At 40.6% G+C, this 12,129-nt stretch overlaps 1 non-coding gene across 1 annotated transcript; it reads left to right on the plus strand.

Moving 5' to 3' along the window:
• Positions 1-11,705: 11,705 nt before the first annotated feature.
• Positions 11,706-11,776, plus strand: TRNAG-GCC. The gene has a single exon. It is a non-coding gene; the product is annotated as a tRNA-Gly (tRNA).
• Positions 11,777-12,129: the final 353 nt, after the last annotated feature.

Below are 12,129 nucleotides of genomic sequence, written 5' to 3' on the forward strand. Positions count from 1 at the left end.
GATTTATCAGCGCCAGAATCGAATAGTACTCTTGCAAATATATTATTTACGAGAAAAGTACCTGTAAGCACGTTGTCGTTCTGGACCGCTTCCTTTGCATCCATGCGAAAAACTCTCGCATTTGACTTCTTTGTCTCTTCCGCCTTCTTGGCATACTTAGGGCAGTTACTCTTGATGTGCCCCTTTTCATTACAACCATAGCAGGTTGCATCCTTGATCTTTTTGCACTCTACAGTCTTATGATCCTTGGACTTGCATAGTCCACATGAAGGAGTCTTTGATTGCGACTGTGAGTTCGATGCAAATCTACATTTCCCAGAGTGGGGTTTCTTGCAGATTTTGCAGTTGGGCCTTTCACCAGCTTGCCCATCTTTCTTTGCCTCCGACCCTCTTTTGCCTTCACCGTTTCCACGGTGCTTCTTCCCTGATCTTCGTGAGGTATCATCCTCACGTTTTCTCTTCTCAGCCTCCTTGCTCCTTAGTGTCCTCAGACGGACAGCGTCTAAGGTGAGAGACAAGGAGAGGTCAGTAACTGACCTGAAGGTCGTCGGCCGAGAGGCCTTTACACTCGCCTTTATTGCGGGCTCCAAGCCCCCAATAAAACGGGCGATTCTTCGGGGTTCTGGTGTCACAAGGTATGGGACCAGACGAGACATTGTATTGAAACTCGTCAAATATGCCTGGCAGTCCAGGTTCGTCATCACCAGTGACACAAAGTCAGCCTCGATCTTCTCAACCTCATGCTGAGGGCAGTAGTTTTCCTTAATGAGAGCAATAAATTCCTCCCATGTCATCTTGTACAAAGCAGACTTACCCGATGCCTGCACCAACGCTCTCCACCATGCCAGGGCCTCGCCCTTAAATGACTGGGACACATACTTCACCACATCCCTCTCTGCACACCCGCTGATGTCCACAATAGTGTCCATCTCATCTAGCCAGGTGATACAATCAACAGCACCTTTCTCCCCTGTAAATTCCCGGGGCTTACAAGATACAAAGTATTTGTAGGTGCAACCCTTAGCATTGGAAGCATCAGTATATTCTCTATCGCGATGAACGCTGTTCTCAGTGGACGAGTGTTTGTCGTCATCTTTCTTGGGTTGAGAGGGTGGTTTGGAGTGTGTCTTTGGTTTAGAGGGTGGTTTTGATACGGTTCTGCCTTGGGACTCAGTATATTGACGATCAAGAGCTGCCTGAACAGCATTGTCAATCAGAGCCTTTAGCTGTGCGCCTGTCAGATGCACTGGCGTATTGTCGTAGTCATCTTCATTAGTATGGCTATTCTCTCCGTTGGGATCCGCCATTGTAATTTGAATCTGTTACAGAAGATAACAAAATTTTATTTAGGAGATTATTATATAATTGTCTTTTATGACAATTTGTCAACCATGGTAACAGAGACCATATTTGGTTAACTTATTACTCATTAAATCTTAGGATTTGAATATATTCTATTTTAGCTATATCAATAACATTGGCGGCATAAAGCCTAATTACGAGGATGTTTTATATTATTAGCCGAGATTTCAGAGAATCAAAGGCATAGAGATTTGAACCGTAGTTCTTTTATCTCTTTCTGACAGAGAGTCATAGACTACCACTGCCTTTTGTCTTTATAAGACAATTATTATGGCCCATAGGCACTACACCTCTAATGGATGTTTCAATATGGTTGGCCCGTAGGCACTACATCACTAATGGATGTTTTAATAAGATTGGCTCGTAGGCACTGCATCACTAATGGATGTTTTAATAAGATTGGCCCGTAGGCACTACATCACTAATGGGTGTTTTAATATAATTGATCACCTTCATTGGTGATTTAACCCACGATTTATAAATCATTTAGTTGGGTTTTGAAATCCTTAAAGGATTATTGTGTAAGAATGACGTGCGTGATTTTAACGAATCACTTCTGCCATGAATGTCAACGTGCTTGCAGCAGTTAACAGGGAATCTGAATCTTTTAATTAAGTCCTACCATCTTGACCGGATCTTAAGAGACACCAGGCTAGGTTTCACTCGTAAGATTCTTTATCTAGGCAGATCAATTTAAAAGGAATGGTTTTGATTTATTTCATACATATTAAAACAAAACTCATAACATACATTCCAAAATCTCAAATACAATTACATATTGCCCTAAACGGGTCTTTCAAGTAGTACATACCTCCATAGAGGTTTAAAATAAGTGACAAGTCCACGCAGGGACTAATACAAGATAGGTGTCCATGCAAGGACTAAAAGATAAGTCCACGTAGGGACTGAAATACGATAAGTGTCCACGCAGGGACTTATTTCAAAATAGAAATTACATTAGTACAACTATTAAGGGCTAATGGTCACGTTTCTTCTTCTTGCCCTTTAGTAGGTTCGCCAAGCCCTTGAGAAATCCTCGGTGGCTCTTTTTCTCTTCTTCGAACTCTCTCTCCACACGATCTAGTCGGTGGAGTATCTCTTCCTATTCAGGAGGAGAGAATCGTAGTTGTGGCGCTTGTTGCGGAACTGGGGGTCTGGGAGGTATTGGATACCCATGAGCTGAGTAGTCCGGTGGTCCCATGTTCCCATGAGCTCCGTCGGGGTAGCGCGCATTATATCTAGCCGACACCACATACGGGTCGCGCTCATAATTGTAGTTATATTGTGCTTGTGACGGTTCGAACGGGTTGTAAGCCGTTGGACCCGTGTAAGCAGGTATGGGTTGGTCATACCCAAATGGTGGCGAATTTGCTGCAGCTGGTGCGGAGTTCGCCTCCTGTATAGGACTTGAAGGTCCTTCTTCTTGTAGTGGCGGATAGTGGCTACTACTAGAGTGTCGAGGGGTGCTGAAGTGGATACCCCCTCCTCCTCGTGTGGACATACGAGCATTTGTCCTCCTACGCCTTGGCGGATCAGGCATTACTGGTTGCGCCGGTGGCGGAGGTGGTGGCGTAACTGCCTCAAAGCGTGAATCCTCAGAGGGATCATGTGGATGTCGCGGTTGTTGTGATGTCTGTTGGGGTGGCGTGTAATACCACTCATGTCGGTCAAATAACGCTTGGAAACTGTCTGGCCCCTGATAGGGTGTGCCATGGAAGGATGACCCATCAGAGACTTCTATCGGATGCGTGGGCGTACCACGAGCAGGTTCAGTTGGATCAGTATCTTCATCCATATGGTCTTCGGAGAAGTGATCTTGCGGCCCTAATGGAACAAAGCCTGAAGGTTCCTGTATGTAGTCAGCCGGATTAAACTGACCTATGAAGTATGGAGTAGGGTCGTCGTAATTTCGGTGCGATACCGAACGTTGTAGAGGTATGAAGGAAGGTTGTGGGTTGTTGGGATCATTCTCTGAGTTTGGCCCAAAGGAGTGCCGGTAGGATGGCGTCGAGCTGTGCGAGGTGGAATGTCTCGCGGGTTCGTAAAGATCTCTTCGTCGTTGTGGTTCTTCGCTCCTTGTCATCGAAGGATGTCTTGTACCAGATGGTCCAGCTTCGTTATCGTGATGTGTCACGACATCTCCTCTGCCTCTTCTTCCCCTTCCTCTTCCTCGGAATATAACAGGTGGCATTTTCCTGCTCCAAAACTTATTAAAAATCGAAATGAAAGTAATGACAAAAAGGAGTATCAATCCGAATTTGTCCTAAGTTATTGTCTAGACTCAAGTATGTGAAATTGTGTCATTGAGATTAAACACAATAGGGTAGTGTTTAATTCACTCAATGTTGGCTCTGATACCAACCTGTCACACCCCGATTTCCACGTGTTTCACCAGTTGGCCCGGTGGGGGATTACCGTGACGATGTTGGCAACAATATAGTCAAACCACACAATTATATAATGCACAGCGGAAGCTTAAAGATAAATATATAAACTTCAACCTCTGATTGTAACATCAAATGTGTTACAGAAGTTGAATATATCCACAGCGGATCAAAATAATAAATATTGTTCATTCAGATGCAGCATCGAGTTTGCGAGACTATGTACGATGCTTAGGACGCCTATACCAGCCCATTTCGTATAGTACCTGCACTTAATCTTTTTGGGGAAAATACGTCAGTTTACACTGGTAAATACATTCAACTGACACTTTTGAAAATGTTTATTTAAATTGATTTGAATGCACAAGGCACAAACTCTTTTATAACTTGGGAAAATTATTAAAATCTTGTGAACGTTTTACATGTTCTTTTATGCGTTCAGTAGCCCGGGTCGTGCCGGGTTAAAGATTTATAGACACACCACATTGCGTAAAACCGTAGTATAAAAACCAACGGCTACGTCTTTTAATTTAATGTCGACAATATATACCGGGTGTACGCCTACACCGGGATGTCGATGGTCGTGGCCATTTCGTAAAATGATGCCAAGGATATCCGGGACAACGGTCATTAAACCCCCCAAAGGCTTTTTAAGAAACAAAACTGTTTAAATGAGCCGATCATATTATTTAATTAACCACCTAAGCGATGGAAAAATATAATGCTCAATCAAGCGGTATTAATATACCGTAACCCAAGCCCATATAGGGGAAATAAGTTAAAGTATTTACCTTTGCAAGTATATATCCTTAGTTCGATTAAATCGCCGATAGCTTTTACCGGGGCTCCTAATCTGGAACGAAGGTTTTAATTAACCTCTTAGAATCCTAACAGTCCTTATATTAGCCGTAGCCTAGACCGGTTGGTTCCGATATATATAGATATGGTTTAATCGCGTGAAAGGCGAAAACCGAGAATGGAATGTGATTCTGCCCCAAACAAGTTCAGAGACTTGTTTTATATGGGTTCAAGGTTCACACTCTGGATTTTGGGGTTCAAATAATATAATTTGACCCGTATCGGCTAATTTATGAAAACTAGTTTCATAAGCCGAACCGGACGCGCAATAGGCGAAACGGTTAACCATGAGAGTCTTACGCTTATTTCCTAAGTCGATATGCCTCAAAGAGGTTGTGGTATCAGTAGGATACCTTCCGTGATGCCCGTAACGAGTTTAAGTTAATATTACGCCCCGTAGGGACTTTTCGGTCATTTTAAAGACTTTAAAAGGGCTTTTCGAGTTCTACAGGAAATCTGAGTTTCCCGACCAGTTTATAAGGTCTAAAATACTTTATTTATTATTTAAAATCAGTAGCAACTGGAATCGGGTCAAAAGACCTTGTGGAACTCAAGTTTTGGCCGAAAAGGGCATATTCGGTATTTACCGAACCGTAGCCATAACCGCAAGTTATGAGCAAGGTAAAATTTATTAAAAATCTTTAAAATTCCCAAAATATTATTCTAATACAGTGGGTAAAAGCTTTGGTGACGAAATCTTGGTTTAGATGGTCGCTATGCTAATTGCGCCGTTAATTACTAAAGTTTACTTTAATTGCGCTTTTTAGCATAACTCTCATTCTAGACCTCGGATTGACGTGAAACTTTAAGGACATGCTTATAATTTAATAAGCAAGGTTATGGTCTGTTCACGTGTCCGAAATACTCGTTTTATTTTAAAAAGGCCGTTACGGTCAACTTTTAGGCGATTAACGGAAATGCGCAAAAGACTCGGATAACTCATGAACCGATCACAGAGGTTTATACCACCATGTAACCTGGTCCTAAGAGTGTCCTAAGGTATACCTATACCTCACTAAAACGGGTCAGAACTGAAGTCAATGCATAAGTCAAACTTTTGCGACATTCGGCTCCGAACCGGGTCAATATAGCAAATGGTCGATTCAAACGAGCGCAAACAAGTTTATATGCTTAACATCATGTTTTATGAACATCAAAACAGGTTTCATAACGTATACATCATAGATTATGTAGAAAACGGCAAAATGACTTTCTGTTGACTTTTTAAGTGCGCGTTTGACTCGATATTTGACATGGTTAGAGTGGTGATCAGAGGGAACCCTTTTAGGGGTTTATTACCCATATAAATACCAACTCATAACCATTTTTGATTCGTCATAAGACTGAACCATTTGCAAGTTATTGTAATGTCAACCGTTAGTTACGACGGTTGTGTTTATAAGCTATAACTATGAAAATGCAAGACCATATTGATTGTGAACGACTTACAGAAGTTATTTCTTGCTTATAGAGCAGAGATGGATGCTTGGGAGCCTTAGAATGATCAGAGGTGAGTTGTTTGAAGTGTGGTGAACTTATGAGCCAAGTGTGGCTATTTATAGTGTTCAAAAGACCTCAAGATCATCACAACTCAGTCTACATTTGATCATGGATCATGGGCAGGTGTCCCTAAGTGATATGGGTCGAGCATAGGGTGCCCATGCCTCATTTATTGGTTGTTGGTCGTTCAAAGGCTCCAAGAGGCAAGTAGTTACAAGTTTTCTGCATCTGGGCGTCTAATGCGGCCCGCATGGGAGTTCCATGCGTTTCTAATGCGGGTCGCCTGAGTTTCAACTATCAGGCGCGTAAAAGAGGAGGCTCGCGGCCCGCCTCAACTTAACCACAAATGCAATGCGGGTCGCAAGGGGCCTGTTTTTCAGATTTTTAAAATCTTTTGAAATGATTACGAAATCCTGGTAATTAATAACGAAATCTTTCGTAATGATTTACCTGACCTTTCGGGTTTGAAGGGGTAACTTTGCGGTTTGGCCCTCGGTTAATTACGACTAAGGACCTCGTGTTATTTACCCGCGCTATTAAGTCTCCGGTTAGTTTATTAATTATTCAGAAAGCCTTAACTTTCATTATTGACGCTTTTAACCCTTCTCCTACGAATTCGATCGCAACTTTCTCGTTTCATAACGAAACTTCGCGAAATTTATATATTATATTTTAGTGAGTGTACAATACCGTTACAAAGCCTTGGGAATGTCAAAGGGTCACTCAGAGGTATAATTAAACATGTTGACACGGTTAACCCCTGTAGCTTGTAATCTCTCACTTTCTTTCGCGTTTCGCTTCTGTACGATCTATGATTTATTCGTTTGAAGGTTCAAGCATTATTTAGGGTTACTATACAGTATATTTACCCTTGTTGACATTTATAACCCTCGAATTTATATACTTTCAAGGTTTGTCAAAATTAGTCCTTTATTTAATATCAATGCCACGTGTAAACAAATGACACGTGTTAACACATTATTGGACACAAAAATTCGAGGTGTTACAAATTGGGTGGGTCACAAGGTGTAGAGCCGTAGCAATTCGGGGTTGTATGATATTGTGTGTGCTGCCACAATCAATCAAAATCGTGACTGGTTTGCCCGAAATATAGCCCGTAACCCGAAGAGTTTGAGGAGAGACAAAACCGAAATACGCAGCGTCCGATAGGGCCATGAATGATGGTTTAGGTGGTTCTGGGTTTGTTGTTTGTGGTGGTGGTTCGGACGTTTCATCCAGATCATCATTATCGACGATCAAAAAGAACTGAGGAGGGGAACATTTGTGGCCAGGGAAATATTTTTCGGGGCATTTGAAACAGAGGCCATCTTTCCTTCGTTGTAATAAGGCTTCCGGCGACAGTTTGGTAAAGGGGAGGGCCGGCGGCGGCTTGGGTGGTGATGGTAGCAAGGGAGGATTAGGGTTAGACATTGTGGAAGAAGTGGACGGTAAGGACTGAGACGTGGAGGCGGCTGTTGGTAGTTTAGAAAAAAATTGGTTTTTGGGCTTTGAATAGTGGGCTTGTTTATCTTCAATTAACCGAGCTAATCCACAAGCATGGTGTAAGGATGTGGGTTTATGTATGGCTAATTCGTGTTGGATATCGGGACGTAAACCGGAAATAAAGCAATCTTTGAGGGCTTGGGCAGGAAGACCTACCACACGATTGCTAATTTTTTCGAACTCGGTTTGATAAGCTGAAACTGACGAGGTTTGTTTTAGCTTAAAAAGCGTGGCTCGGTGGTTTTCAAAGGTGGACGGGCCGAAACGTAATTCCAATTCCCTCTTGAACCATTGCCAGTTTCCAAGCAAATCGTTGTCGGCTTGGTTTTTATACCAAGAGAGGGCATCTCCAACAAAGTAGAAAACAGCAAGTTCTACTCGTTCTTCTTCGGGGGTTTGGTAATACGTAAAGAAATTATCCGCTTGAAAAATCCAATCCAAGGAATTGGAACCATCAAAGAGCGGTAATGTAATTTTTGCTTGACGTGGATTGCGGCGGTTGTTGTTGTTGTTTTGGTTTCGGGGCGGTGGTGGATCGCCGTGGTTGGTGGTGGTGATATGATTGGTGAGTTCGTCAATTTTGGTTGTGAGGGCTTGTGTGGCTTGGATGAGGTCGGCTAGGTGGGCGGCGGTTTCATTGGACGTAGTGGAAGCAACGGTGGTGGCGTTAATGAGGATGTTGAGTTGATCGGCGACCGAAGGGGATGATTCATCAGACGAAGAAACATCTTTGCGGGGCGGCATCGGGATGGCTTGAAACGATAATGAAAGCACCAATTGTTACACCCTTAGAGTGGGTTAGCCTCCAAGAAAAGAGATTAGGAACGAGACAATCACTGGGACAATTTTCTGATCTCATTAATAATGAAAAACAACCTAATTTATATGCAAACTACCACTACATGCACTTTATTCTAATTGCTAAAAATAGGGAAACATGACTACCACTACTACCATGCATGCATAAACAGTAACCAACTCCTAAAGACTAGCTCTCCACTTGCTTGCTCCTCAATCCATCAATCTGGCCGGCGGTTTGATGTTTCTTTTGGGCCGTTCCAATGTTGGGCCATTGTTGTGGTCTGGTTGTAGGGCCGGGCCCGTATCAATAAGCCAATGTTCAACATAAACCATATTACAAGGTGTCCTCCCTTGCACAATTTCAATCGCTGTCGGAGTCAAATTTTGACTTAACGCCTTGTCGTTACGGAGATCAAGAGGTCGTAAGTGGAGTTTCATGCATAATTTGAGTACTCACAAGATACTTGTAAAACTCAACATTGTTTTAATACCATATAACTATACTAGGTTATAACCCCGTGTATTACACGGGTTGAGAAAATAAAATATCAAATAGTTAATAACGAAGATTTAACAATTATAAAACGATATTTTAAGACAGTTTTCTGATATTCGAACAAAAATTTGTTTTATGTATGATCAAAACTTGTGATGTTTGTCAAGTTTATAAATATAAAAACATTTTAACCATCGATTAGAAGACAAATGGTATCATCGATATCTCACGACGTGAACCCAAGTTTTATTTAAATAACAGTGGTCTTAATTTATTAGTTCTAAAAATATTGTTGATTGTTTCAATTATTAAGATATAATTTCTAATCTAGTAATTAATAGTAGGGTAAATTACTTTTTGAGTCCCTGTGTTTTATGGGTTTTAACTAGTTGAGTCCAAAATCAAAAAGTTTAACGACCTGAGTCCCTATAAGCATTTTCTTTAACCATTTGAGTCCAAATTTATAACACTGTTAAAATTATTCTGTTAACTTTTGTTAAATGACCAAATTATCCTTTTAATTAAAAAAAACCATTTTATTATTAAATATATATACATGTTGTTCTTTAGATCATTTGCAAATCCTACACCATCTTCATCCCACCTCCAGAACACACTCTCTCTCTCTACATAACCATCTCCATCCCACCACCACACCTCCACCATCAACACCACCGTCGCCACACCATCAACACCACCGTCGCCACTGAACCTCCACCGTCACCACCACCACTACATCGTCACCACCACCGCTGCACCTCCATAATACCCACCACCGCTGCACCTCCACTGTCACCACCACCGCTGCACCCTCACCACCACAACACCCACCACCGCTGTATCTCCACCGTCAATACCACCACTACACCGTCACCACCACAACTCTCCCACACTTCCTTCATCTTCAATCCCCATTTCAATGGCTTCCTTTTAACCTAATTTCATCCCCTTTTCATCACCCACAACTTCAATCTCTGTTGTAGATCGAAAATCAACCAACATGGATCAATAAATCATCACCGTAGCTACTCTGGCACCCGCTCGCACCTGGGTTCCTGTTTCACCCCACCGATGAAGAACTTGTGATGTACTATTTGCGACGAAAAGCTTGTGGGAAACCGTTTAGGTTTCAGGCTGTTACGGAAATCGATGTTTATAAATCAGAACCCTGGGAACTCGCCGGTATAGTTTATGAATCTAGGTTTTGTGTTAGGATTTTGCTTGTTTTGTGTGTTTTGATGTTTTGGTTGTTTGTTGATTTTGTTTGTGTTGTTTAAATTGGAACTTGTTTGATTGTTGTGGATTTTGTTAATTTGGTGTGCTAATTTTGTTGTTAGGTTGCTTAAAGTTTGATCATTTGATTCATTTCTGCTGTTGCTTTAATCATTTGATTCATTTCCGCTGTTGCTTTAATCATTTGATTCATTTCTGATGTTGCTTTAATATCGGCTTTTAGATCATGAATTGCTTCGTGTTGGAGTAACCGAGGTTTGATTCGTTCTTGATCGTTTTTTACGCACGCTTGTTTTGGGATATTGAACTGATTGGTTTGATTGTGGGTGGTGGGGAAATGGGTTCATTTGTGCTATGCAGGATTTTCCAAAAGAGCGGTTTGCAGGCGGTGACTGGTGGTGGTTGACGGTCAATGGAAGGTGGTGATAGTGGTGAAGGTGCTGTGGGGATGGTGGTGGTGCAGTGGTGGTGCGGTGGTGTTAATGGCGGTGGTAGCGGTGGTGTAATGTTTGTGCAGGTGTGGGTATAACAATATATATAATATTAAAATATTTATGCATTAAAGACTTGTTCCTTATACTCTTATGCATATAAGACTTGTACTTTGTGTGTAAATGACCAAATTACCCTTGTAGTTAACAAACTTGGTGGATGGAGTTAGAAATTTGGACTCAAATGGTTAAAGAAAATGTTTATAGGGACTCAGGTCGTTAAACTTTTTGATTTTGGACTCAACTAGTTAAAACCCATAAAACACAGGGACTCAAAAAATAATTTACCCTTAATAGTATAAAGAAAAATATCGTTCCCTCCATCCTCGTTATGAAAATGCTCGATATTTGTTTTAATTATTAAGATATAATTTCTAACCTAGTAATTAATATAAATAAATAATAAGAAAATTTATGGAACTTTATCCGTAATTTCTTAACATCTGAGCCCCCAACGTCTTTTTTTCTAACCATTTTAGCCCCTAACACTAACCCCATCCATTAAATGTTCGGGGCTAAAAGGGTTAGAAAAAAGACGTTAGGGGCCAAAAAGATTAGAAAAAAAGACGTTGGGGGCTCAGATGTTAAAAATTCTTTTTGGGCTAAAAGAGTAAAAGTACTATAACCACAGGGGCCAAAATCGTAATTTACACTATTAGTTATTATAAATAAGAAGGAGATTAAACTAAATAATAATTATCCATAAAAAATTAAACTAAATAATATTTAGTAGGAAAATTATCTATATAATTAATTAGAAAAGATTAAACTAAAATAATACTTATCTATAAAACATGGTCTAATATGATAACAAGTGTCTCCAAAATAGTTTCTTTTATTATATGGTTTATTATTATTATTTATTATATAGAGTATGGATATGGATATGGATTTTTTCATTAAAATCAAATAAAACAACAAGCAATCTAAATTTACGTGTATTCAATAAATACATGTATATACTTGCATAGATATGTATTATATCTACGCTTATTATTATAAAAATATTGGATCACTTGCCTGCCAGTTTGTTCAGCTTCATTAATTTGTTGGTGAACCTTCATCTTCAAACATCAAGCACCAGTGGTCTAGTGGTAGAATAGTACCCTGCCACGGTACAGACCCGGGTTCGATTCCCGGCTGGTGCAATTCCTGCTGTGATGATCAAAGCCTTTTGCAATGGTTGGGTCCTTTGCTCCACATCTTAACAAGATGAAATTGAGGCAATTCTGAGCAACTTTTTTTTATTGGTCACTATATAAGAAGAGGTCACTATGAATCAACTAATTAAAAGTGCATAGCACACTTGATGCCACTTCATAGTCATAAGTTTTCATGTATTGTAGTAGTTATCATACTTGCACACTATATCAAGATTATCTGTTGTGGTTTACATTTCATTCAGTATTGTATCCTAGTTCGCATATCTTTAACACCATATCACGATTATCATTCAACATTTTATTATCTTCATTTCACTTGTGTAGCTGTTGTATCGATA

The sequence above is a fragment of the Helianthus annuus genome, chromosome 11 (assembly GCF_002127325.2).
Source record: "Helianthus annuus cultivar XRQ/B chromosome 11, HanXRQr2.0-SUNRISE, whole genome shotgun sequence".
NCBI classification, from domain to species: Eukaryota; Viridiplantae; Streptophyta; class Magnoliopsida; order Asterales; family Asteraceae; genus Helianthus; species Helianthus annuus.